We start from the raw sequence: 25896 nt of genomic DNA on the forward strand, positions 1-25896 counted from the left end.
TGAATACCTACTACGTCCAAGCGCTGCAGCGGCTTCTTCAATGCTGTACAGATTTACAGAGGAAAACAGAGAGGAACTCAAAAATGGCCTTTGAAAGACTGGCAGACGACATGGATTCTTTTTTATTATTTTAATTCAGCTACTGGGAAAAATGAGTAGATGCCATACTCGTAGCACCTTGGAAAATGTTTCCCCGAATGAGTAGGTGTCAAAACTTGTCCTGAATGTGCATTATTACAGACAACGGACAGAGAGATGGAAGGGCAGACCAGGCAGCGGGCAGAGCACGAACAAAGGTGTAGAAGCACAAGAGTATACGGCATGCAATGAGCAACTGAAAAAAACATCCTGGCTGCAGGAGTGTGCCTATTTCACACCATAATATTTTTTTTTTCTGAATCTAAATTACCAGATAAGCAGGCACAACATGAATTACCTCCCTCTGCAACACACAGAGAGAAGTGTTGCTGTAGCTCAGCTTGACGATACAAAAGTCCTGAAACATCCTTTCCAAAACCATGTGTTTTGAAATCCAGCCCTGAGATGATTTCACTTCAGAAAAACATCCAGTTAAATCCCATTTTCTCATACACTTCAACATTAACGCCTGGAGCCCCGCTGGCAGTGATTTGTCAACAAAGGCAGACAATGTATCTGCGGCGAGCAGAATAACTGCCCCCAAGTATACCCATGCCTTAATCCCCAGAACCTGTGAATATGTCACCTCTCACCGCAAAAGGGACTTTGCAGATGTGATTAAAGGTATGGGCCTTGGGATATTACCTGGGATAATCTCGACAGGCCCAGTTTAGCACATGAATGCCTTAAGAGCAGAGAACCTTTGCCTGCTGGGTAAGAGAGACGAACCAGAAGGAGGAGAGACTCAAAGTGTGAAGATGGAGGAAAGGGGCCATGAGCCACAAAATGCAGGTCGCTTCTAGAAGCTGGGAATAGCCTTCAGTTTACATCCCGTAAGAACATGTGGATCTCAGGCCTAGCACCTCAAGAAGCTGAATTCTGCCAACAACCCGAATGAGACGTGAAAGACCCGCCCCCAGAGCCTCCAGGGAGGAAGGCAGCTCTGCCACCACCTTGATTTTAGCCCAGGGAGACCCACGTTGGACTTCTGACCTACAAAACTATAAGATAATAAATCTGTTGTTTAAGACACTAAATTTGTGGCATTTCGTTATGGGAGCAATAGAAAACCAATACAGGCTGAGACACTTTTACTCAGAACAGGATGTTCCTATCACCTTGGCCTTGGACTGCCCACAGGAGAGAACAGCTGTCATTTGGCAGAAGCAGAGGGGGAGAAGGAGCAGGTTTGGGAGGAGGGGCCAATGTTGGCTTTATAGCTCTCCTTAAACAAATTTTCCCTCCAATAGGATACACACATATGTTGGAAGTTAGTCAAATATTCAGTTTAGCAGCTTAAAAAGAAAAACACTACAAAAATTAAAATATCCAAGATCCTCCCAATAATGATGAGCACGGGTGCCTTTGTCTTAATCCCACCTAACAGACTAGGGCCCGAGATTACTGCAATAGACATTAAATGCTACCCAGCAATTAGGTGCAGTGGTTCTCATTAGTAATCATAAGATCAACCTGTGGAGCTTATTTTAAATGCAGATTCCTGGGCCTCACACCCAAAGATTCTCATTTAGAAGTTTTAGGGTGGGGCCCAGGAATCTGAATAGGATCAAAATTAAGAATTTCTGAATTGTGTCCCCTAATGAATAATGAATGAATAATGACTAATACTGCTGAAGCATTTCCCACTTCTTCCACCAACCACCTGAGACCTCTCCTATTCTGACCAAGGCCCAAAATGCAGCTCTTGTCAAGAGTTAGCACAGGAGCCGGCCCATCTAGCAAACTAGACAGTTAAGGGTATATCTTTGATACAAACAGACTTACATTTGATTCTGCTCCTGCCTCTTACTGACAGAGTGTTCTGGGCAAGTCACTTAAGCCCTCTGTACCTCAGTTTTCTCATCTGTATAAAGGGAATGACAAGATCTACCTACTCATAGGGTTGTTATGCAAATTCAGCACAGTTCTAGGAACACAGTACCTATTCAGTGACTGTGATTATTAACACCACCAAATTCCATTTTTGGATGAAGTCAGAGCAAAATATTTATAAGCAGAAGTAGTTTGAATTCTTTAGCATTTTTCATCCCAGTAACAATATCTGGAAAGATTAAATATTTAACGGAAATAAGCTTCCATTCTGGACTGCATGGAATTGAGTGTTTATAAGAGGTTGTATTGTGGGAAAACAAATAAAAGGAACCATAGTATCCAATCTGTCTGAGGCTGTATATACCCAAGGAGACATAATTTTATCCCAAACCTCTAAAAAGGTTTGCTGAAGGAAAAACAGATTTTTCCCCAGCACAAGCATTCAGGAAATTTATCTCTTCTTTCACCTTAGAATATGAAATGCCACCTTCATGGCCTGTTGAGACCAGTCCTTGCCATCTCTGAGTACTTTAGTGGCTAACCAGGCCTCCACTCCAATTTGAAGACTGCTGAATGAAACTGAACCACAGGCTTAAGGTTACAGAGCAGGTTAAATAATCTCAACTGGCAGGTGAAAATGAAAGACATAAATAATCACATCACTGAACAATATCCACAATTCAATAACATGAAACTGAACAGACACAACCAGGAAGCCAACAGCACAGCGTCGCTGAGTCCATGCTGATGACAGATGATACGATCACAGTCAAATGGCCTGTAGCTGGGGTCACAACTAGAAAAATAAATCGGAGACTAGAAGCTTACTAAAACACAAAATATATGATTAATTAATTGTAAAGAATGATGTTGGAAGAAATACCTACTTCATTATTTTCTTCCTATATCTTTTAGTGTTCTCCCTCTCTCTGCTTGTATTCATTCCTTCGTCATTCCTTTTCCTCTCCTTTATCGCTTATAGAAAAGATGGGAAAGATTACCAGATGAGAAAAGGGGGATTTAAAGAAAGTCTCCATGTTAGCACCTGCTGGTCCTTCTCAGACTGTAACTACAGCCCTCTAGAGAGGTGGGGTTATCTCCTGGGGGAAACCCATTCTCCTATCTTTATGATTCCACAGGGCCTATTGTTAGAGGAGCACTTCCAGACTCTTTCTCTACAGACTCCTTTCTCACTCTCCCCCAAAGAAGGGGAACTGATTTATCTCACAGGTGAGAGGGTAAGTGTCTCGGGTCCACTGGACCTCATTCCTTTAACTGTAACAGAATCACAAGGAGGGCTTGTTAAAACACAGACTTTTAGGCCCCACCTCTCAGAGTCAAGGATTCAGTGTGTCTGGGTTGAAGACCACAAATCTGCATTTCTAACAAGTTCTGAGGTAATGCTGATGCTGCTTGTCTGGGGACCACACTTTGAGAACCACTGCTAAAGCGGGTGGTATTCAACATCATGTCCTCAGACGGCTTGCCCCTACCCTCTTTAGGAGTAGCTTGTCCTCAAGCTCTCCTCTTCCTCCATATGGTAAGCAACCCAGAGGCAACTATCCAGCAGGTCTGCCTAGGATAGAGTGGGTAGAAGTTAAAATCCTGCGAGGAAAGGTATGAGGAAGGCTGTTTGGCCACAGGCCCAGGCTGCAATCCTGGTCCAGCTCCACCAGGAATAAAGTTGGTATTTTGAACTCCGAGAGGCCACTCTATTTCTCAATCAGTTCAGAGAATAAAGAGAAGAAGGTATGAATAATCAGCCCCCTCAACTCAAGAGCATCCAGCATAATGATGGAGAGAATGACAGGGAACATGACTAGGAATTCCAAAGGCTCTGGCCTCATTCTGGAAGCAGAGTGACCCTGTCTTGTCTAAGCCATAATGCTGAAGCCAGATGACACCAACTGTGCGTACTGAATTATGTTCCTGCTCCAGAGGAACATGCAGTTATCACCAAAGTGTTGTAAATGGAGAGAAGAAGATATAGGGCCTTCCAGAAATTCAGCCTAGATTACTTCTCTGGGTCAACCATCAACAACTGTCCAGACCAGGTTGGCTGGCTCAACAGCTCCCTCACCACCCACAGCTCAGCAAAGCCCTCGGGCTGTTCTTCAGCACTTCGGGCACCTCTTGACCACTCCTTCTACCCCAGCTTTCCATCTTTGGGCCTGGCAACTCTGCTTCTGTGCCATGTTCTGTCCACCTACCCCGATCCTGCAGATGAATCTATTTTTTTTTGGTGAGGAAGAGTGGCCCTGAGCTAACATCTGTTGCCAATCTTCCTCTATTTTGTATATGGGATGCCGCCACAGCATGGCTTGATAAGCAGTGTGTAGGTCCATGCCCAGGATCCGAACCTGCGAACCCTGGGCTGCCGAAGCAGAGTGTGCAAACTTAACCACTATGCCACCATGCTGGCCCCTGAATCTGTTGAGTCTCAATTCTCAGATGACATCCTGGCTTCAAACCCTGCAGTGTAGCCAGTCTTGCTCCACCTCTGCTCAGCCCCACTTAGCTCCTGGAGCCCTAACCAGGGTTCAACATCCCCAGCCCCTCTTCTTTTTTTTTTTTTTTTTTAAGATCTTATTTATTTATTTTCCCCCCCAAAGCCCCAGTAGATAGTTGTATGTCATAGCTGCACATCCTTCTAGTTGCTGTATGTGGGACGCGGCCTCAGCATGGCCCGAGAAGCGGTGCGTCAGTACACGCCCGGGATCCGAATCCGGGCTGCCAGCAGCGGAGCGCGCACTTAACCGCTAAGCCACGGGGCCGGCCCCCCAGCCCCTCTTCTCCAGGAGGGAAATCTGGATAGCAAAAGTTTCCCTCAAGAAGAGCAGCAAAATTAAAACACAATATCTCAGCAAAGACAAAAAGAGAGAAGAAGGTGAAACCCAGCCAGGTCTTGCATGTTATAGCCTCCATACTACCAAGACACCCATCTCAGGCTCTTGTAACTACTTCTTCACCAAACTAAGAGGCTCTCCTGGCTGCCAAAGGGACAATATGGCACCCAGGGGCCAACTCCTGCCTGGACACACGTCTCTGTGGCTCATTGAGTGTTGTTTTGTGTGTGTGTGTGTGTGTGTGTGTGTGTGTGTGTGTGTGTGAGGAAGATCGGCCCTGAGCTAACATCTGATGCCAATCCTCCTCCTTTTTGCAAGGAAGATCGGCCCTGGGCTAGCATCCGTGCCCATCCTCCTCCACTTTACATGGGACGCCGCCACAGCACGGCTTGACAAGCGGTGCATCGGTGCACGCCTGGGATCCGAACCTGCGAACCCTGGGCCACCGCAGCGGAGCGCACACTTAACCACTGCACCACCAGGCCGGCCCCTCATTAGGTGTTTTTTAAATCACAATCCTTATGATCTCCTGCCATTCTCATTGTCCCACCGCCTCTCTTCTGTGGAGCACACGTGAATAAACAGCAGTTGCACACAAGCTCCACCACCTGCCATTGCTAATTTCCTGACATATCCATGAACTCAAACTACAGCGTTGTGCTGTTGAGAGAAAGAAATACATGTATTGTTTTTCTCCTCAGCTGGTGGTTGCTTCCATTCTCAGTCATGAAGCCATAATTATAGGAATCATGAACAAAAGGACCAGTGCTTACCCCAAAGTGGCCCAGACTCACGGAGGGTAAGGAGGGAGAGGGTAAAGGGACTCAAAATAAAAAGGCAATCCTTTTTCAACATCTCTAGTTCCTTACAAGATGAGGACGCACAGAAGAAACACGTATCCTGTGTTGTTACAGGACAAAAATTCCATAATCAGAAGTAGCCAATGTAAAATTTTATGGCACAATTTCAAATTATATATAAGGCAAAAAAAAGCTTATTGTTTTTGGAAAGACCCTGCCCCCGGGGCTGGCCCAGTGGCGCAAGCGGTTAAGTGCGCGCGCTCCGCTGCGGCGGCCCGGGGTTCACTGGTTCGGATCCCGGGCGCGCACTGATGCACTGCTTGGCAAGCCATGCTGTGGCGGCGTCCCATATAAAGTGGAGGAAGATGGGCACAGATGTTAGCCCAGGGCCGTCTTCCTCAGCAAAAAAAGAGGAGGATTGGCGGATGTTAGCACAGGGCTGATCTCACAAAAAAAAAAAAAAAAAAAAAAGACCCTGCCCCCTGACAGCCCTTTTCATTTAGCAATAAGCTAGACTACTAAAAAACTGAGAGGAGAATCACTACCTAATTAGGAAACGATCACCATGCAATAAAAGCGTACAAAGATCTTTTCTTGTCTTGAATCAGTCTGTTATTTGCATGTACAATAAACTGGTTGAAAGTCCTGCTACACCACCATCTAATGACTACAGTGTCACAGCCAGAGACTCACCCCAGAGTGGCGCAAGTTTGGATACCTTCTGAATTCCTGGTCTTTGCCCATAAGATTAGATTAGTGAGTCAGTGTCAAGGTAAGTGTTTCACTTTCAAAATTCTTCCTTCTCTTTCTCACTTCCCCCCTTCCAAGGCCAGTACTTAAATGGGAAAATAAAATGTATCACATCTAACTTCTCTTTTCTTCTCAGAGACTTCCAATTACATATTTGCTCCTTAGGAAAAATAATTTCTTTAATCTTTATTCACCACCTCTATTTTCTTACATTGCAATAAAAAAAGACACAGTAACTACTTTACTGCATGTATTTCAGTACCTAGGAAAGAATAATATATCCTTAGGAGCTCTGGCTCTGGAGTCAAAATTCTTAGGAAAATAAACTCTGCTTCTTATTAACTACATCACCTTGGGTGACTCATCCTGAGTCTTAGTTTTCATAGCCAAAAACTGAAGATGAAGATAATAATACCAACTTCATCGAGTTTTGGGAAGGATAAACAGGAAAGGACTTAGAAAAGAGCCTGACATATAGTAAGTGTCCAATAGATCTTAGTTATTACTTTAAATACTGGTGATTCGTGATTTTCATAAAATTAGTGGTCCTGTATGCCTGCTTGCATACAACCTGTGAACTAAGAATGGTTTTCACATTTTTAAACAGTTGAAAAAAATTAAAAGAATAATAGTCTGTGACATGTAAAAATTATAAGCAATTAACATTTTAGTGCCCATAAATAAAGTTTATTGGAATGCAGCTATGCTCATTCATCTATGTACTGTCTACAGCTGCTTCCGCGCTACAAAAGCAGAGTTACGTAGTTGAGACAGAGACATATGGCCCACAAAGCCTAAAGTATTTATTATGTGGCCCCTTATAAAAAAAGTTTATCAACTCTTGGTAGAGACTGTCATTTCTATGAGGGCAGAGACCACTGGGGCCTAGTTCAGCGCCTGGCCCAAAACTGTGTTCCGTAAATATTTGATGAATGAATATGGCATCAACGTAAAGAGCACAAATGGGGCTCATCATCTGTGCCAAAGATAGTTGTTCTCAAACTATCTTTGAGAACGAGAGGACTACTCCAGTCTGTGCACCCCGCTATGGTCTCTGTTATCCTGGAATTCTAACGGTGGAGTTAGAACACATTGAAGAGAACAGGGAAAGAGCAGATCACAAGGACAAACTAAAGAGGAGGTCTGCATTTACCAGTAGTATATGTTTAAGAAAAAAAAAACAGCATCACAAAAACACAGGAGAATTAGTTTGGAAAAAATATTTATATATAAAAAAGAAATATCCTGTAGCCTTAGCTCACCACAGCTTATTCCTAGATATGGCTGCTAAAAAGGTTTGCAAAGTCTTAAATTGCATATATATAAGTATGAATCCAAATCACAGCAAGTACTAGATCTCACTGTAATCTGTGCTAGCTAGACAACACCCAGAGTGCCACCTTTGACCTAGGGGGCCTCATTTGTAAGGCAGTATAGTGATAATCTGGTTTCTAGAGGAGAGCTATCTGCATGGCCATGGGTCTAATCTAGGCACCATTTCAAACGAGGCAAGTTGATGGAACTGGAGAATATTTACATGGAGATGAAATCGTGGTCCTCAATCTGAATTAATTTAACCCATGTAAAACATTTAGAAGAATGTCTCAATAAATACAAACTTTGATCATTAGTGCCATCACCTGAAGAATTATGATGTAAAAGAAATAAACTTTATTATTATTCTTTTAGAAGACGTAGTCATATCTACAGACATAGTCATAGCTACAATATCATAAGCCATACATAAACTATTACAAATTTTATTAGTTTATAGCAAAACTCACTTGTAATTTATTATCAGGTAATTATCACTAAATATTTCAGTACATTTTTCTAACTTTACTGGAGATTTTTTTTTTTCAGACTGACCAGTTCTCTTGCTCTAAAGAAGGTGCAGCAAAGACATTTACTGCTCACTGAATATTCACGTGCTTCCCCTCACTTACAGCGCCTTGCCATCAAGCACAGTCATGTGATTAGTTCTAGCCAATGAGCTGTGAGTAGAAATGATCTGTGTCGCTCTAGGCCAAAGTAATTCAGAGCCAGTATGTGATCCCGTAGCTCCCCTTCCCTTGCTGAGACAACTAGTAGTCCCATGTTAAAACAGCAAAATCACAAAAATCACAGCAGCCTGGGTCTCTGAGTCATTGCATATAGAACAGCTGCCCTGGAGAACAGCCAATGCACACTGACATTTACGTGAACAAAAAAACCAATGGAAAATTCAGGGTTAATTTGTTCCTGCAACATAGCCTACTCTATCTGGACTCAGACATAAAATCTGAGCAGAAAGAAACTTTGTATCAGTCTGTGATCAACCAAGGTGAGCCATTTACAAAGACTGGCTGATTAAGTAGGGAAATTTTCCAAACCTTCCTCAGATAGGTATCTGTGCAACTCTATTGTTTCATTTCAAGACCATCTACGGATTACTACCACAGCTACTCCTAGTCAAAGATAAGTATTTAAAACCAAATCCTCTATGCCACTCACTTATCAATAAAACTTAAGATCTTACTGAGATGTACACTGAGCCTGAGCGACGTAACCACTGACAAACCTTAGGTGAATATGTTGTTCTCCCACGTGCCTCTTTTCCTGCTTTACGACCCTCAGGCTTCACTTTCAGGAGACACACGTGGGAGAGGAGTTACTATTCCACAGACAGGCAAGACCGCATCGTACCCCGGGCAGAGTTGGCTCAGTTCTCCTTTGTTAGCAGTCACCAAGTATGCTGTTAATGGGACTGACTGATTTTGGTGGGCCTTGAACACAGAGATGCTATCTCCTGCGGCAGTAAAAATATCCAGGAAGATAAGGACTCAAGCCCATGTCCTTCGATAAGTCCCTGATTTAAAACCACTGGAAACTCTGGAGCCTGACCTGGTGAACAGCAGGGTATAAACTTCACAGACCTGGATTCAAATCTCAGCTCAGCTACTGACAGCTGTGTGAGTCAGGCCAAACAACACAGCCTCTCTGAGCCTCGGTTCCCTGGCCCCCTTCACACGGCATCTGTGAGGATTACTGGAATTGATGTAGATGGAAATACTCAAATACATTGGACCCTTGCTACTGCAGAATCGTGGAATTCTTATTAAAGTGAATCTGAATTTCTATTAATTTTATGATTTGTTACAAGCAAAACGCCACTCTCGGGCACATTTAAAGCAGTGAACAATATACTTTTGACTTTACCCTTAGATTAGATGCTTCCTGATGACAGTCACAAAAATAAATTTTACTATTTAATTTGATCATCTTCCAATGTGATCAAGTACTTCTAAAAAAATACGTCTTAACGTTAGCTCTGGGGGAAACTTCCTCAAGCAAAAAGAGGAAGATTGGCAACAGATGTTAGCTCAGGGCGAATCTTCCTCACCGCAAAAAAAAAAAAAAAAAAAAAAAGGAAAATACATCTTAAGTTAAATTTCTGCTCATTTTCCAGAGGCAAGTGAATTTTTTAAATTCCTAAGAATTTTCTACTAACTTCTGCTGATTTCCAATTCTGATTTCTACTCCAAGTGAATTGTTCTCATTTATTTTTTTTTCCTACTAAAAACCAATGTCAATGCAGCCTAATCATAAAAAAAAGGAAAGAAAAAGAAAACAATTCCAATAGAGGGGTGTCCTACAACGTACCTGCCCAGTACTCCTCAAAATTCTCAAGGTCATCAAAAAACAAGGAAAGTCTGAAAACTGTCACAGCTAAGAGGAACCTAAGGAGAAATGACAACTAAATGTAATGTGGTTATCGGGATCCTGGAAGAGAAAAAGGGCTTTAGGTAAAAATTAAGGAAATATGAATAAACCATGCACTTTAGTTAATAATAATATAACACCATTGGTTCATTAATTAAAACAAATGTACCATACTAATATGAGACATTAATAACAGGGTAAACTATGCGTCAATGAGGGGGCACACAGGAACTCTGTATCATCTGCTTAATTTCTCTGTAAATCTAAAACTGTTCTAAAATACAAAGGTAATTAATAAAAAAAAAAGTCACCACAATGAGATACGATTTCACACCCCCAAGATGGCCATAATCAAAAAGATAGATAATAACAAGTGCTGGTGAGGCTGTGGAGAAACTGGAACCTTCATACACTGCTGGCAGGAACATAAAATGACGCAGCTGCTTTGGAAAACAGACTGGCAGTTCCTCCAAATGTTAAATGTTGAGTTACCATATGACCCAACAATTCTACTTCTAGGTATACCCCCAGAAAAACTAGTTCACAAATGTTTACAGCAGCATGATTCAGAATATTCAAAAGTGGAAACTACTTAAACGTCCATCAACTGATAAATGGATAAACAAATGTGGTAGATCCACACAATGGAATATTATTCAGCCATAAAGAGCAAAGAACTGAGCCAGCCCTGGTGGTCTAGTGGTTAAGATTCGGTGCTCTCACCGCCGTGGCCCAGGTTTGTTTCCTGGTCGTGGAACCACACCACCCATCTGTCAGTAGTCATACTGTGGCCACGGCTCACATAAAGAATTAAAAATTAACAACTAGGATACACAACCATGCACTGAAGCTTTTAAAAAAATGAGTGAAGTATTGACGCTACAACATGGACGAACCTGGAAAATATTATGCTAAGTGAAATAAGCCAGACACAAAAGGCCACATATTGTATGATTCCATTTATATGAAATTTCAAGAATATGCGAATGTACAGAGACAGAAAATAGATCTGCCATTGCTTAGGCTGGGGGTGGCGGTGGGGGGTGGTGTGAAAAATGAGGAGTGAGTATTGATGGATACAGGGTGATGAAAATATTCCAAAACTGACAGTACACTTTAAATGAGTGAATTACACTTCAATAAAGCTGTTATTTTAAAAAACAACATCATGTGCATCAAGAACACAGATGGAACACATTTAATACTATTCGAGGCAAAGATTTTGACAATGTCTCGTTGATATAAAACCTTTAATTTCCCTGAAAAGTCTTGCTGCTTGATTTTGCAATACCCTTATTGTAGTGCCTAGGGGCATAACACAATGGAAAGAACCTGTGCACACAGGTTTGAATGAGCCTTGGTATCCTTTTTAGATTAAATGAGCAACTTGAATGAGCCTTGGTATCCTTTTTAGATTAAATGAGCAACATGTAGAACATAAGGCCTCCCTCCAGCGTGCCCAAGATGTGAAACAGGACTCAAAAGAAATTCCCACTGATATTTAATAATAAATTAACTTGCAAAAATGTAATCATTGTGTACCCTTTTAGTCACTACCTCAAAATGCAGTCATTTCCTCTGAATTACCAGAAAATTACAATGTTTTCAGTTCTCCCATTATTTATTGGCCTAGTCCTATGAGAAATGTAATACTAACCTTGCAGAAATACTTCAATAAAGCTTAGTCTCGCACAGCACAGTACACATAAGTAGAATAGAAGTCAGTAAAAATTGAGAAATTTTAATCTTTTCTATCCTACACATTCCAGATTCATATTAACAGGAAATGTAATAATTTTAAAAACCAAACTAAACGTTCAAATGAAAGAGATGTTCAAAATGGAAGAGATGAATTTTTCCCACATTCATCAAGTCCAATTTCATGAACCAAGAACTGAGTTACTGTTAACATTTGAGAAACCGTAAAACCTAAGGCAGAATAAAGTAACCTTTGGTTCTTGTTTCATTTCACTGCAGGAAAAACAGGTATCCAAGCTTCTAGCAGATTAGCGTATTAATATACATTTCTTTGAGTATCACTATAAGCTACTTTCCTACTCACTTCTAATCTGATTTCTCTTAAAATAATAAAAAATACTTCAAGAGGAATATAACCTCAATTTATATATATCAGTTTATTTTAGAGGTGAAATCAGCTTTACATACAGGTATTATCTACATGTAAAATATTATTATTACATATTATTATTTAATTCATTACTGGAATTAGTTTAGAATGCATATGAAGTCTACAAAGATCCTTATACTTCAAATTCAAGCCATGCAGCTTGGATAAGGCTAGAGTATCTCTCAAGATTTACTGTCAGGAAAACACAGACTTAGAGTTAGTAGTCTAAAAATAAGACACCATGGATCTTAAATCTCTATAAGCAAGTAGAGGCTAGAAAGTATTAGGTGTGTGGGTGGGGAGGGGATGGGTACAATTTCATACATTCATTCCTTTTTTTCTTCCATTCACTCAACAACTTACCGAAAGCCTACTATGCATCAGGCAACAGGGGCACAAAGTGAAAAAGACCCACTGCCTTCAAGAAGCTCACACTCTATGTGGCCACATACACGGACATAAGGACTTAGAATAAATCTTAGTACTAGAAGATTTTGACCTAAAATGTGCATGGTATCTTTCAATTTACAGATTTTATCTTATTTAATCCACAACAAAAACCACAGTCCAGACAGGCTGAATGACTCAGAGATCACACACACACACACACACACACACACACACACACACACACACTGAACCTCTCAGCAGTGGATCCTGGGCAAAGGGGACGAGTTGGTCAGCTCGGCCCCACGCACTCACTAAGCTGCCTCTTCTACAGCAGCAGGGTGACAACGTCTACTTACGAACCCACCTTTTCTGTGTTTCTCACCACGCTGTAGGTCTCAGCACAGGACACAATCTCCAATTGAGCTCAATCTCCAATGAGCAAAATGTCTTCCCCATCTGTGGACATCCCCCAGAAAGACGAACAGAAGGGACCACCCTGGCCTTAGTGCTCTCTAATCCCCAGGGACAAGCTCTTCTGGTACTAAACCAGTAGACATCTCCCAATTCATAGCCAAAGCAATTCTGAAGAGATGTCACCTTGCCATTCACCCTTACCTTTGGACTCTTTCAGCACTTGAAGTCAGCTTGAGAGTATCTGCTTAGGACATCATATATATAACCTTAACCTTACCTTTTGAATTCCTCCATCTTCCCAGAACAACCCAGAACAAGTACTATAATCACGAGACCTAGGGATTTATTTTTGTCTCATTTTGATAATTTGTCTCTCAGAAATTGAAATTGGTTGTCCTTTTACATTTTAGATATTTTTGAAAGACACAGAAGCCTTTAATGATGGATTAATTTTTGCAAGTCTATAAGATACTTGAATACATATATTAAAATCAGAGCCAGGAAAAAGCATTTCTAGGTGTCTTTCCAAGATGGTATGAACTACTGATTCATACTATCTTGTATGGGGTAGTATGAACTACCCCACTGTAAGAAATGGCGGGGCCGGCCTGGTGGTGTAGCAGTGAAGTTCGTGCGTTCCACTTTGGCGGCCTGGGGTTCGCAGGTTTGGATCCCGGGCATGGACTGACAACTCGTTTATCAAGCCATGATGTGGCGTTGTCCCACATAAAGTAGAGGAAGATGGGAATGGATGTTAGCCCAGGGCCAATTTTCCTCAGCAAAAAGAGAAAGATTGGCAGCAGATGTTAGCTCAGCGCTGATCTTCCTCACACACAAAAAATGGGGTTCCTCCTCATTTGGTGGGTTTGGGAGGGAACCAGCAGTCAGGGTAAGTCTGAGATAAGCGTATGACTCAACAGTGCCTACAGAATAAAGTTCAAATCCTGCAGTCGCATACTCAAAATGTTCCACAACCTTCCCTAAATGCCTTTCCAGTCTTATCTCCCTGTACTTCCCAAAGTAAACTAGAGTACTCACCGTGGGCTGAACCTGCACTTCCCTGTGGCACCTCCTTTCGGAGGTTCAGTTGCCCTTTGTCTAGAATGCCTCTCCCTATTACTCCCCCTGCTGACCACCACCTGGTGAGCTTCTGCCCATCCTTCAGTGCCTAATTCAAATGCCCCTTTCTCCATTCTTTTCTTTTCTTTTTGCAGGGAAAGTTTCACCCTGAGCTAACATCTGTTGCTAATCTTCCTCTTTTTTTTCCCCCTCCCCAAAGCCCCAGTGCATGGTTGTATATCCTACCTGTAAGTCATTCTAGTTCTTCTATGTGAGCCATTGCCACAGCATGGCAACTGACAGACAGGTGGTGTGGTTCTGCAACTGGGAAGAGAACTGGGGCCGCCGAAGCGGTGAGTGCTCAACTTTAACCATTAGGTCATCCGGGCTGCCTCGCCATTATTTTCTTTATGTAGACAAATGCTCCCTCATTTCAGATGGCTTACGAAGACGCATAAAACATCAGAAGATAGCATAAATCATCATCCCCTCAACCCTGCCCTGCCTGCCCTAACTGTTACAATGGAAAGTGAACCTTCCTTCTCAGTCCTATCACTTTTGGTTTCTATCACTTACCGCACTGAGCACCAGCTGCCCTGCACTGGAGCCATGAATTCATGCATTTTAACGCTACAAGACTGTACGTTTTCTGAGGGCAGGGAAAGAACTCTCTGCAACTGTGTAAGTCCCACCTCTTAGCTCAGAACTTGCAAGCTATTCCAAAAATACTTGTTGACTGAACTTTAACATTACATCCAGATTAACAAAATTAAACCCAATTATTAAATTGGGTTTAAATTAAATTGGGTATTGGTATAAATTAATTGGGTATAAATTAAACACACCCCTTGAGTATACTAATCATTCACACTTGGTTTGGGTCATCTAGTCATCTAGCCGATGTTAGCTGTTCAGCTTTCCATGAGCGGAACGGCCATACTGGCTAAACAGCAGTTATTTTAAAATATGCAACACAAGAAAAGGGCTGGTTTCTTGGGAGAACTAGGGGGAGTGGGGAGGAACTTAAGGGAGGAGGAAGGGGCACAAAGCAGCAACCATTTGGTAAATGAGACTAATTAAAAAACAAAACAACAAAAAAACTTAAAACAATTTTGTGAAGGTAGTCAACTTTCAGAAAAAAATTTTTTTCTAGCTCATCTGTCTCACACATTCTGTAACCTAGCCCAGTGGTTCTCAGAGTGTGGTTCCCAGAGCATCAGCCCTAGCATGACCTGGGAATTGACTGAAATGAAATTCTCCAGCCCCACTCCATACCTAAAGAATGAGAAACTCTGGAGTTGGGACCCAGCAATTTGTTTGTTTGTTTGTTTTGGTGAGGGAGATTGGCCATGAGCTAACATCTGTGCCCATCTTCCTCTATTTTGTATATGGGACACCACCACAGTATGGCTTGATGAGCAGTGTATAGGCCCACACCCAGGATCCGAAACCACAAACCCCTGGCCGCCGAAGCACAGCGTGCAAACTTAACCACTATGCAACCGGGCCAGGCCTCAGCAATTTGTTTTGTAACAAGTTCTCCAGGTGATCCTTATGCATGCTCGGGTTTTAGCATACATTAAAGCACCTGCAGGGTCCTGAACAGGCCAGTTCTTTCCTGTCTCCATGCTTTTGCTCATATTGTCCCTTCCCCATGGAACGCTTTTTCCTCTATCTATTCTCTGTAGACTGAACTCATGCTTTCCTTTCAAGGCCCAGGTCAAAAGTCTTGACACCTTCCTCAACCCATTAAACAGAATTAACTGCTCTCGATTTGGGCTCCCCCAAAGCTTAATTCTGCCCTTCCTCCTGGTACTAACTCATGTCATAGACTGTCACTGTGTCTGCCTCCTCCATCTGACTGAGAAACTGTGTGTACCAGGACCATGTCTCACTCATAGCCCTGCCCCTAGTCCAGCCCCCATTATTCAGTCACAACTCTTTGATTTTGTAGAGGAGAGAGAAAATTATTCTTCTGCAACAAGTCTCTGATTGACAATGAGAAGGATACTGAGAGGCATCCATCCCCACAGCGGAGATTAATACATATCACTGTCAAGTGAGATTTGAAGTTTAGTGGGCAGTTGTTGAAGGCACCTCTAGCAAAAGAGAAATCACTTAAAGAGCTCCATGGTCAAGGTTTAGCCATAAAACACATTTACGATTTTATAAAAACCAAATACAAATTATTCCGCCTGGTCAGTAAAAGAAGAAAATACAGATTGATTGGGAAAGGACTAGACCCCTGTCCATGAGGACAGGGACCCGATATCTATCTTGGCCATCACTATGGTCCCAATGCTGAGCCGTGACATTTTGTCAAATGTTGCAATTAGAAGACACAGATATGAGTTCCATCTCTGCCACTTCCAAGCCAGGTACCCTCAAGCAGGCAAGCAATTCTCAAAGTCTCAAATTCTCAGAGACTTATCTATTGATAAGTCTTTCACTTATCAGTGAAAAAAAGGCAAAGTCAGAAAATTATTATAACTATCAATAAATACCTTACCTCCCTACCTTATAGTTTACTAATTGCTTTCACATTCACTGTCTCGTTTAATCATCACACCTGCAGCTGAAGATAAGGCCTCCCTTCTCAAGGGGTCAGAAACAGCATCACAGACTTTGACTTCCCATCCGTGGCCGTGATCACAGGCCAACTGATTTCAGATATCAAAATTTTAAATTACCCTAAAGAGTTCATTTTGATTGACCACTAAACATTCACAGATTCTCAGAATACCTTTTTCCACTGATGGTGAATCTTGGGCTTAACTTGGTCTGTTTCTGGATAAGAAAAAAGATCAAGCAAATTGCTGTTATTTTCCCACATTAATTCACTCGCATGACAACTTTTGCTAAAAAACATCATTGGGTTTTTGTGAGCTGTGCTTCACGGCTGGCACTTCACAGACCTGACAACATTCACTCTGCAAGAACTGGGCCACTCTTGGAAACACCCTCTGGAGCAAACGAGTGTCCCAGTGACCCTAAATCTGAGGATAGAGGAAGGAGAAGAGAGACTTCACCGGGACAGAATGCTGAAAGAGCCCTCAGGTGAAAGAATGCAGGAGTCTTTGAGAATTTCTGGTTTGTTCCCAAAGGTTATAAATACTAATTTGATATCGAGCTAAAGGTTCAATTATGTACTAACTTGCTATTGTCTTGCCACCAAATTATTGATGAGTAGCATTAAAACCCTAAGCAGAGACTCATTTACCAAACCTCACAATTCTAGTTTGCATTGATTTTTATCTATAAACAGTACACAGTGAGTATATATCAAGGACAAAAAAAAAAGAAACCAATATAGCCATAAAAGGTGGCATTTTAGATGACAAAGTGAAATGAGACAAAAAGTCTACTTGTGCCTTTGATCATTCACTGTAAATGAGTTGGCCCTGAACCTATTTTTCTTTTATTTCAGTAATTTAATCTAGATTCTGAGCAGCAGCTAAGGGGACAAAGTGTGAGTGCAGCGGGTATTTTCCATCTAGGGCATTCAAATTGCTTGATCAACATCAGTTTTAAGTCATAGGTTGTCATGCATCACTTTGGACTTTACAATTATGATCCGTGCAGATAGGTTTACTCTTGTATTCACCAAGTGCAGAGGGCTCCACATGAGAATTCACTGTTGGGGGGAAAGTTTAGACAAGGAGTACTTGGTCAAGGCGTAATTAACATGGCTGATCTTTCTGTACACATTCACCGTTTTAAACTCAAACTCAATCCAAATTCTAGTTTGACAACACTGCTAAAATCTCTTGTTTCTTGGTTCTCCAACAAATGGAAAGGGCTTTTGTCATTTTTTATAAAAAATGTGTTATTTTCTGGGACTAGATCTTTAAACAATTTATCAAGTTGCTTAATAATAAAGTAAATCTGGTTTCCTCTAATATTTCGAGTTTCTCCTGTCATCCCCTCCCCAAAACCTTTTGCTTTTTATCGTGAAGGCCCCCCACAAACCTTCTTCCACCTTACCAAGGCATCCATCTACCTTCCTATCAAAAGAGACAGTTTCTCATGTTTTCTTTTTTTTTTTTATAATTTTATTTATTTTTCCACCAAAGCCCCAGTAGATAGTTGTATGTCACAGCTGCACATCCTTCCAGCCGCTGCATGCGGGACGTGGCCTCAGCACGGCCGGAGAAGCGGTGCGTCGGTGTGCACCCGGGGTCCGAACCCAGGCCGCCAGCAGCGGAGCTCGCACACTTAACCGCTAAGCCACAGGGCCGGCCATCTCATGTTTTCTTTGTGATCAGCTTGAATCTTCTGAAGGAGTGTCTGTGTGCAGTGAGTTATCACCCAAATATTGTTGTAGTTTTATAGCTCTGAATTGCTCAAAAGAGTAAACCATAAAAATTTAGTTTATTAGAAAGTCTAAAGTCCTCCTCACAACTGGACTTGATCAACAAACTATCTGTAACTCTCCTAGAAAATAGTGTTTTCTGATGAAACAAGTGTTTTAAAAAAGCAAAAAACTCTCCTAATCATCACTAACTCTTGCCCTTTCTGTGTCCACAGTATTACTAAAAAGCAACTTGCTTTCATAGAAGCCACCCTACATGTTTCTCACCAAAAAAGACAAATAGGCACTTTCAGACACAGTAGTACTGAAAAGAAATAAGATGATCAAAGTTGACACAGCCTCACACCTCATGATTTTATATGTCAGCAAAATTTCCAGCAATCAAAACTGTATAACCATTTTATAACCAATAAACTTGTATGCAGCACAAAGGCCTCTCTTTCCCCCTGATTTTCACCATCATCCAGAATAAAACGTTGATTCAGATCTTGTTCAGGGAGAGAGCTGGGTGATACGATGAGTCCTTGGAGACTGAGACAACTAATGGGTGGAGGCCAGAAGCAGGCTGCCTCTGCTTTCGTATCCAGAGTTCAGGCCCTGGGAAGGCACAGAACCAGCTCAGGAGAAGGTGGAGCCAAAGCAGGAAACAGAAAGAGGGCTCAGACGGCGCAGAGAGGGAAGAACGCTCTCAACTGGAGTCCATTTTGAGACTCCCGTGACAGAGTAACCAGGTTCATCAAGGGGGGGCAGCATTTTCTCACAGGCAAATCTGGCGCCTGCCAGTCCTGCCTCAATTACTCATCTCTGACCCAGGGCCTTTCCTGAAGTATCTACATCCACCTCCAACCGCAACAAGTCCACATTGACTTCAGAACTCCCTGATCTTGAGGATCCCAGGAGACTGTATCCAGGTCTGGATTCTCCCCGGGGGTTTGACCACAGTTCAAAGGCCTGAGATCAGGGTAAGGGTCAGGACCCACAGATATTCCAGGAGCTTCCAGCAAGGGAACCTGCCACCCCAGGGGAAAAAAATCCTTACATCCCTGGTCACCCTTAAAGCCCTTAGGCTCATACACAAGGTGAGGACCACCCCCAACTCCAGAGGCACCTCCTGGATCACTACCAACTCACCTCTATCACCCCAACTCCACCCCCAAGAGGGTGGGAGCATGACAGAAAGAGCTTTAGGGTGCACCCAGAAAAAGAGCTGCTGTCTGCCTCCAGGAATGTTCAAGAATGAAAAGGAGAGGAAGACTAAGTGCAATAATTTTAAAAATCAAAAAACAGAAAGATTCATCACTGTTTTGTTTCTCAGATTAAAGTCTGGCTCACAGAATGTTAGGAGTTTCACCAGCTGAAATCTGCCGCCTTTCTAAGCATCTGCTAGGGTTGCCACAGACAAAGCTTTGCATTTTGTCAAGATATTTGATTAAGTTATTTGAGCTCTCAGCGCCTGAAGTCAGGCAGGCCTGGGATCAAAGCTCAGCTCAGCCACTTGTCAACTGTGTGACTTCTGAAATGTGATTTTATCTAAGCCTCAGTTTTCTCGTCTATAAAATGGGAATAATAATTGCACCAATCTCATAAAATGGTTTGCAAAGATTAAATGACATATTGTCTGTAAAGTGTTTAGGATAGTGTCTGGTCCGTGGAAAACACTCTATAACACTAGTTAGTAATATTACTATTATTATTTTGAGAAAGTTACATAATATAGTCATTTTACACAGGGTTGTGGTATATAACTCTAGATTTTAATATTTGGGCATTTTTTAAGTGTGTGAGACATTAACTTAAATGTACGACCTGATTTTTGCATTTGGCTGTCCAATCTATTTTGACTAATGTCATGATAAAAAAAAAACAGGTAATCCCTCTATACCTGGCCAACCCTTCCTTTCCACCCTCATAATCATCTCTCAAGCGCCGTCTCTCCCCTCAACTGCTCTCTCTTCTTGATACTTTTAGAAGAACAAGCTCACTGCCAGTTGAAGCCAGTGACCAACTACAGTGTGAATGTCAATGGAAAGGATGTGCCACCCAACAGCTCCCTCAATGCTGTGTGCAGCTCAATGGAAAGGCTGTGTTTTGATTTGCAAAATGGCTATTTGCAACATCTGTTCCAAGTAAACAAATATTCCAAACCACCTCCTGAACTGGGATTTTGGGTTCAGAAGCATTGCCTGTTGCCTTGTTTTTCCAGCTAGAGTCTCATCGCAATTCTCTCTCTTAATCTTACACCCCTACATTCCTGGGTCATAAATACCTCCTAGTAGTGTAGAATGTCTCTCCCAAATCCCCTCTCAGTCCAAGGACTTTGGGTCCACCCATTTGTGTCTTCTGCCCCTGACAAGCTAAGCTGCCACATCCTTTCCAGACTCCTCCTCAACTCCATCGTGTGCAGATTCCCAGGACTGCAGCCTCATCGCTGCTTACTCAGTATACTCACCCTTGAATTGGCCAGTCATCCCTCGTGTCTCATCTCTTCCAATGACACAGACTCCTCCTATCGGCCACCAAGTTCCCCCCCTTTACATTGATCTCTGAGGGCTTTTGATCCATAGAACATCTCAAACTGGAGTGTTCTGCTGCCAACTTAAATTAATCTTGGAGCCAACAACCCTGAAAAGTCAGGGTTAATGAAACAAGATTGCGGCTAGCAGGGAGGAAACTTGAGCAGAGGCTCTGACTACACCATTAACTAGCTTAGTTAAGCATATCTCAGTTCCTCCTCCATACAATGAGGCAATGGTCTGGATAAAGTGCTACCTTATAGCTCTAAGATCCTAAACGCCCACCGTCCCCATGCCAAAATACACTTGTTTGTCCCCATGCCAAAATACACTTGTTTGTTCGTTTATTCATGCAATAACTACTGAGTGTCTAATACTGCAGAGCAATGTGCCTGGTATTGTGAGGAATTAAAGATTATCCCTCAAAGAGCTCATCATCTAGAATGGGAAATAAGACAATCACATCAATAACTATAAGAAACAGAAAGAGGGGCCAGCCCTGCGGCCTAGTGGTTAAGTTGGGCGCACTCCGCTTCAGCAGGGGTTCAGTTCCCGGGTGCAGACCTACACCACTTGTCCACAGTCATGCTGTGGCAGCGACCCACATACAAAATAGAGGAAGACTGGCACAGACGTTAGCTCAGGGCTAATCTTCCTCAAGCAAAAAGAGGAAGACTGGCAATAGATGTTAGCTCAGGGCGAATCTTCTCAGCCAAAAAAAAAAAAAAAACAAAGAAAGAAACAGAAGAGATAATGTCACAATTGGAGGTACTTATAAGATTAACAAAAATATTACAAGCCCATTACCAACACCCCAAGCCTAAAACTAATTTTCAACATGTCTTTTCTTCTCTGCATCTAGTCTTTCACCAAATGATTTTTCCTTTACATCATTTCTTAAACCTGTGCTCTGCACTCTGCACTTAGAGTCACATGCTTAAATCCAGGCCCTGGGCAACTCTCCCCATTATGATTTTACCTCTGTCCCCAGCACTTCCCTAACTGATGTGCGACTTCTCATGAAAGTATGAGAGTCACCCTATCAGGCTGGTCTGACTTGGCCACTGTCTTGCTACAACTCCAAGGTAGCCTCCTCCATATTACAGAACATCCACATCAACTCCCTTTACACAACTATCCACATTTCACTTCCTCCCTCCCACAAACAGTGGCTGAGAACATACTTTGTGCTTAGTGCTGGGTGGGATGTCTAAGTCATAGGCTTTAAGCTCCAAGAGCTTACACACTGGTCAGGAAGTTGGGACATATGCTAAAACAGAACAATTCGGGATACTAAAGACAAGGGGGATACTAGCAGCACAGATAACAGTAATAAATGCTAGAGGGTTCTTCAGAAGGAGGAGAGCTACTTTCTGGCTGCAGTAGTCAAGGAAGGCTTCGAGGAAGAGGTCACACCTGAGCTACACCCTGCAGCAAGGGCAGGACTTCAACAGGGAGGGAGGCCAACAGGCCTCTGGGCCAAGGGCCAACGGTGACTGAGGCAAGGAAGGAGGATGGTTTCAAGACTAGCAAATTGTTAGGTGGGGACTGGGTAAGAGGGCACTTTTTGAAAGAAATTTAGAAGGTATTAGCAAGCTTAGTAGCAGGAATAACTAATTTTCTGCTTAAGCCAGACTACACAGTATAAGGACATAGAAGAGAAAAAAAAGTTTAATAATCTAACCAAACGCTGAGAAGAGTAATCAGCAGGGTGATAGTAAAAAGAGCCCTGAAAAATCAGAAAACCTGGGTCCCAGGCCCAGCTTTGCCAAGGAGGGGCTCCCGGGCCACAGCAAGTCATTTAACCTCGTTGGTCTCAGTTTCCTCATTTGTAAACTGAAGCCGCTGAACTGGCTGACCTCGAAGGTCTCTCCAGTCCAAACCTAAACCAACTGTCTATTATTTCTGCCATTAAAACATTCATTATGGGGGGTGGAGGGAAAGGTGGGTATCTGTTTTCCCTTTCCGTATAGTTTTCTCTTCCTAAACTTAAAATTTCTTTCTCCTAAACTTAATTTTATGTATATGCCTCCCACATCATAAATTTAACATTTTACTTAATGTTCAGTGTCTGCCCATGGCCTAATTTTTTTTTTTTTTTTATAACTCACAGGTTATCCAAGAAATTCGGACAGCACAGCCTCAGCCTGTACAAATTATCCACTATCACAGCCCCAGGGTAAAATACCTCTGTATGAGCCATTAAATGTGACAGGGTCCATAAAAGGGAGAAAGGGGAGAATTCTTTTACTCATCTGAAAGACCGTTTCCTTTTAATAGCACCAAATGAAATTATTTCAGGCGATAACAGTAATGTAGAAAGGTAAGGGGGAAAAACTTGATTTTTAGAAAGTCTCTCCTTGAAAACGAAGCTGAAATGCGGAAAGTTTTTGCATTGAAATTCGATTAAAGTTGACGATTTTGATGCCGCATCCAGAAGTCCCCAGCTCCAGGAAAGGCACCAAAACAGAAACCACGGATGCGATTTCACTCCAGCCCTATTGATCCTATGCACCAAAAGGCCAAAGGTAAATAAACCAGTCACAGAATTCAAGCGAAACAGGCTGGATCAGAAAGCCTCACCAGTAGCCACCCAAAGTTTAAAAAAGAGAGAGGAAAAGAGAAAAGTTAACAAAAAGCCTAACTCCACGCAGGGAATCCTAACGCAGTTCCCAGGCTTCCTGTGTAAGCAGCATAAGACACGATTTAACACCTGCGCCCACTACCAGCCTCCCGAACCCCGGAGGTCGGCGGGCGCCGCGAGCGAGGGAAACCCGAGAGACTCCCCTCGAGTCGCTGCAGGCAGCCGAAGGAGGAAAGCGTCGTTCTCTGCCCATCGGTCCAGGCTTCCTCGCGGACCCCGCCGCCGCGCCCCGTACCTGCCGCGGTCGTCCTGCCCTGGCCGCAGCTCGCGCTCCGGACACCAGCGCCCGCAGGTCCGCTCTGCCGCTCCCCGCCGCGCCCGCCGAGCTGCCGCGCTCGCGCCACTGCGCATGCCCACCGGCACCTGCGCCAGCCAGCTCGGAATCCACTTGCCGGGTTTTGGCTGCGGCTCCCAGGGAAGAGGACCTGAGGCCGAGAGCCTGGGTTCTGCCTGAGGGGGAAACCGGAGTTGCAGGTGCTGGGAGAGGCGACGGGGAGAGGTGGATGGGCGCTGCGGTAACGTTCTCCCTACCGCCCACGGTTACCCAGGACGCACGCTCCTCCAAGCCTAAAGACGACCACTCACACCCTTGGAATGAGCTTAGCACAGTGGTTCTCAAACTTGAGCGTGGATCCGAGTTACCTGGAGGGCTTGTTAAAACGCAGATCCCACACTCAGAGTTTCAGATTCAGGAGGTCTGGAGTGAGGCCCGACAATTTGCATTTCTAATATTTTCTCAGGGGAAACTGGCGCTAGTAGGTTCCAGTACCACACTTTGCAAATCACTGGTCAAGAGAAAAGATGTTTGGTATTAAAGGAGTCAAGTTTTCTCTCCCCCTCTCCCTTTTGGGATTTCTCGTAACAGTTCCTCTTCATTTGACAGCCACAACTGTTTAAATAAATAAATAAATAACTACAGCTCACACTCAAACAAAGGTTGAATATGCCCTTTAACACGTGAGTCAAGTGAATGGAATGCAGCCTCAAGAGTTCTCACACACTTTGCCTGTAGTATGATCTGTAGTTGAGGTCCCTCCAGCTCTGTCCAGGCAACAGGAGGGTGGTCCCTATTCTGCTGCCCGTTTAACTCAAAGTCCTGTGTGCCCCCTTAGTGCCTAGCACAGTACTGGGTACAAAACAGGTACCCAAGAAATCCTGAGATGGTATCAGTAGGGCTGGAGAGATGGAAAAGAAAGAAGGATGTTGAAATTATTTTAAGAACCCAAAGGAATTGATCAGCAATTAAATGTGGAAGTAGGCCAGCCAAGGCTGGAGAGGATAAAGATTGCTCCTTGCCTTCCACCTACAGAAATCAGTGGATTTAATATCCTTATCTGAGCCCATATATACAGAAGGAGTTGAGTGTGTAAGTTCTCACAAATTTTTTCTTGAAAAGTTAAACACACATCTGCCATATAACCCAGCCATTCTATTCTAAGGTATTGCCCAAGAGCAATTAAAACATATGTTCACACTAAGACTTGAACATGAATGTTCATAGCAGCTTTCTTTCACAACAGCCCCAAACCAGAAGGAAACCAAATGTCCATCAACAAGTGAACGCATAAACAACTTGTGGTACATCTATGCAATGGAATACTACTCAACAAAAAAAGAAAAGAATTGCACATATGGGCTTCAGCATGGATAAATATTAAAATCATTATGCTGAGTGGAAGAAGCCAGAGACAAATGTATGATTCCATTTTTATAAAGTCCAAGCTAACCTATAGTGACAAAAAGCAAATCAGTAATTGCCTGGAGGCAGGGGAGGAGGAGGGATGGACTGTAAAGGGGCAGTAAAAATCTTTTGGGGATGATGGAAATTTTGTCTTGATAGTGGTGATTTCACAGGAGTATACAACTATCAAAATTGTGCACTTTAAATTTATGAAATTTATTTTCCATAAATTATTCCCCAATAAAGTTGTTAAGAAAAACTTTAATCAAATACTCCTATGAACTCTTTATTTAGTGGGAATATTGACCAAGATAAGTTCATGAGGAAGTGTAGACTCTAAATATGTTATAACCTGATTTGGAAGGAAAGCAAAAAAAAAAAAAAAAAAAATCACCTTCTGTAGAGGAAGCTAAAAATAATCAGTATAAAATGTCTGGAATAACCCATCTCTAAAAGTAACCAACCCCAAGATGTGATTTGTAAATGTATTGCTGGTAAAACTGAAGTATTTCCCAAAAGTATCTCCCAAATATAAAACAGTAAACAGTGTATATCATTAGAAATGCACAACCAGTGCATAATAATTATAAAGAAAACTGTTACCTGCTGAACTGAGGGTATCACTACCAATGAGCAGTAAGGTTTTCAAACTGTGTTTCTAGGAGCCTGGGGTGTCATGGAGATGA

At 42.6% G+C, this 25896-nt stretch overlaps 1 protein-coding gene across 2 annotated transcripts in view; it reads right to left on the minus strand.

Annotated features, from left to right (window-relative positions):
* The window catches only part of PLS1 (plastin 1), a 113273-nt gene extending 89434 nt beyond the window's left edge, over window positions 1-23839 (minus strand). The window contains exon 1 of one of the 2 annotated variants that reach the window (XM_058551699.1): window positions 23765-23839. The gene's annotated coding sequence lies outside the window, so the exon portion shown is untranslated. The remainder of the gene's footprint in view (window positions 1-23764) is intronic. The other variant, XM_058551689.1, reaches the window with a different exon arrangement.
* Window positions 23840-25896: the final 2057 nt, after the last annotated feature.

This window comes from Diceros bicornis, chromosome 2 (assembly GCF_020826845.1).
Source record: "Diceros bicornis minor isolate mBicDic1 chromosome 2, mDicBic1.mat.cur, whole genome shotgun sequence".
In the NCBI taxonomy this organism is placed as follows: Eukaryota; Metazoa; Chordata; class Mammalia; order Perissodactyla; family Rhinocerotidae; genus Diceros; species Diceros bicornis.